The sequence below is a fragment of the Chrysochloris asiatica genome, unplaced genomic scaffold, assembly GCF_000296735.1.
Source record: "Chrysochloris asiatica unplaced genomic scaffold, ChrAsi1.0 scaffold00187, whole genome shotgun sequence".
NCBI classification, from domain to species: Eukaryota; Metazoa; Chordata; class Mammalia; order Afrosoricida; family Chrysochloridae; genus Chrysochloris; species Chrysochloris asiatica.
In genome coordinates this window covers 1,652,843-1,656,153 of record NW_006408705.1, presented here as the reverse complement: position 1 = coordinate 1,656,153, position 3,311 = coordinate 1,652,843, and positions in this window count along the sequence as shown.

Sequence of the window (3,311 nt, the reverse complement as noted above, 5' to 3'; positions counted from 1 at the left end):
TAGGGTTTCCGAGGAGCAGCTGGTGAGTTTGAACTGTGAACCTTGCAGTTCAAACAGCTTTGAAGTCTGGCCCATTGACCCACAGCGCTATACCAGGATTCCTTTTACTAGGCCTATCTAAAGTGGTAATTTATAAAGCCATCGCTGTATCTATGCATATTAAAACCTCACGTAAATAAGTTTAATAGGACAAATACATGTGCTGAGAAAAAAAAATCTGGGAATGTTTTTGATACAGCAAAATTAAAGGAAAGGAGCACTTGATGGTGCAATGGTTAAACATTGGCTGGTAACTAAAAGGTTGATTGTTCAAACCCACTTAGGTGGGTTTCTCTACAGGAGAAAGAGCAGGTATTCTGCTTCTATAAAGATGGTGGTCTAGAAAACACCATGCGGCAGCTCTACTTTGTCACACGGGGTCCCTATGATTCAAGAACCAACTCGATGGCACTCAGCAACAACAAATTGAAGGAACGTTATGATTCTTGTTAAATGTTCTAAATGGAGCTGTAATTGTGTCAGGGCATCAATTTCATTGGTATCAGAGGGGGAAAAAGAAGAGCTTTAATTTATTCACAGAGTTGATCTCTGTTGGGAAATCCAAAGAAACTATAATCCAAAGAAACTATAATGCAGAGCACAGAAAAATCATTAATTCATTACTCCAAAGACTTAGGCTTTATGGGGGTACTCCTTGAATACAAAATCACTTTGTAATTGCATCAGTATTTTAAGACTCAAAAGATGAAAAGACAAATTTATTGATTTGCTATTTGATTATAATGTCTTTATGTCATTGTAAGTCACATCTTTATAATCCAAGTCACAAATCCAAATAAACACATTTTCTTCACATACGGTATTTACTTATTTCAATTTAATTTAAACTTTGATTTAAAAGTATTGTCAACTGATTAGCTAAAATAGTACCAGTTCCAGGAACATATAAACTCTTAAGCCTCTGTGGATTCGTACACTAAAGATGTACTTTTTACTGAAGTTATGTCCAATAGCAGGTTTTCAAGTTGACAGGCAGCTCTCCATGTGATCATTGAGTCTTCAGCCCCTTCCCTCACATGGCTTTCCACTCCTCTTGGTTTGGCATTCTCCCCACTACACTAGAAGGAGCTCTGGTAGCATAGCGGTTACAAGTCAGGCTGCAAACCTCAAGGTCAGCAGTTCGACACTACCAGCTGTCCCGTGGGAGAAAGATGAGGCTTTCTGTTCCCATAAAGATTCACAGCTTTGGAAACCCTATGCAGGGTCACTATGAGTCAGAACCATTGCCACGGCACAACACCACCATGAAAGTCGCTATGAGTTGAAACCGACTTCATGGAACACAACCACCACCACCCTACAGTAGGGAACTGGGGGAAAGTATGTAGAGAAGGATTTTGTGCCTAAATTGTTTTTTCACTAATTCTGCTCAAATTCACTTTGGGGGACATATGTGTAGCTGATAGTGTTGCTGCTTCCTGAAACACCCCTACATGGAAGGAGATTCCAAATCTTCAATGGTCAGATATCTCTCTACCTCTGTTATTCCTCTCCCCCTTCTTGTGTATTGTCCACTTCTTCCACAAAACCTTCATGGTTACCCAATGTATAAAGCAATCTCCATTTTAAGGAACCCTTGGGTACCACAAATGATTAAGCACTAGGCTACTAGATGAGGAGTTGGTAAGCTGTACCTTAGAAGACAAAGGTGCGTCAGACAACAGACCAGGTAATCTGCTTCTAAAAGGTCATAGCCTTGAAAACCTTAGGGGGCACTTACTCTGTACATGGGGTCCCGTGAGTTGAAATTGAATCAATGAAAACTAACAATAATCATGCTTTTTACATTCCTGTAACACTTAAGTCATTTCTCAGGACATGCAGTCTGCCTAATATTTGATTTTTTTTGCACAGAGTTCATTTCTTCTACCATGTTGCAGGACTCTTGGTGTGGTGCTACAGGAAATGCCCTGGACTGTGAACCACAAATCTACCAGCTGGTACATAGGAACTCTATACAGTGTTTTTCTGAGTAAGAACAGACACGATGGCACTTAACAACAACAACCATGTTACAAGTCCCTTGAAGAGCAAGATATGTATTTTCATATATTCCCCACTGTTCATTGCAGTGTGTTTTCCAGATGGAAGGTATTGATTGAAACACAAGCCTGGGATACACTGAGCTATAGTCATACCTTGCCACTAGCAGCCATTATCTACCAGCATTTAAGACAACAATAAATATCACTGTGAGGAATCCAGTAGAGAATGCAGTGGCATTCTCGAACACCTTCAGACTAACATTTCATGATTTTATTTTTTGTTTTTAACCCAGGCCAGGGGAGATACAGAATTGTTAGCTTAAGATAAATATTTGTAGAAATAATAGGAATAGATTGAGTCTTGACTACGGGTATTATTGTTACAAACAGCCATCAAGGTTTCTTGCAGTAACCTCAGTCTAAACAAACACTGTTCCCAAGTCTGTTATTAGCAAAGATGAGTAAACTTAGCAGAGACAAGATTTTTTGATAAAGGGTCTTGAAGGTAAAAAATCTGAAAGATAAAACACCATTGGTTCTAGCCACTTACAATTTTTTTAAAAATGTTTTATTATGGATTATGTGATGGTTTACATGGGAGAGCATTAGCTTTACAATCATCCTATTGTATATCACTACACTGCCATGGTTACAATCCCCTCCATGCATCATCAGCCAACCAAATTGTACACCCCGCAAGCCTACCCCTCAGTCCTCAGCACACAGCCCCTCTCCCTCTATGGGTCTAGAGTTCCCAGTCGCTCCATCTCTCCACATCATTTTCTCTGCCTCCATCTCTAGTGTCACTGTTTTTCTGGGTAGGGTACTGCACTACGCTCTTCTCCTTTGATGGTTCCAGGGACCTCTGCTCCTGTACTGCAAAGTCAACCGCTCCCCTTTTTTTGCTAGAAAATGTCTACCTTTACATTTCCAAGCCTCACAGTCAGTCCTGATAACAATTATTCATTATTGTACTGCATGAGTGCTATACCCATCTCCTATCGTCAGTCCCCCCATCAGACAGATTGCATACAACTCAGTGGAGATTCTACATTCATCCATGCCCTTTGGATCTAGGCTCCCTCTTGAAAGTTTGTAAGCCAATCACTTCTTGACTTTGTAGGCTCCCCACTCCCATTTTGGGTAGCCAATGTCCAAATTGCCCATCCCTGTCTAACCTGTGTATGGAGGGGATAGGAATGATCTTTGATGGAAAGATTTGTTCCCTCTTTTGAGCTACTGCATCCATTTTTGTTGTTGTTAGGT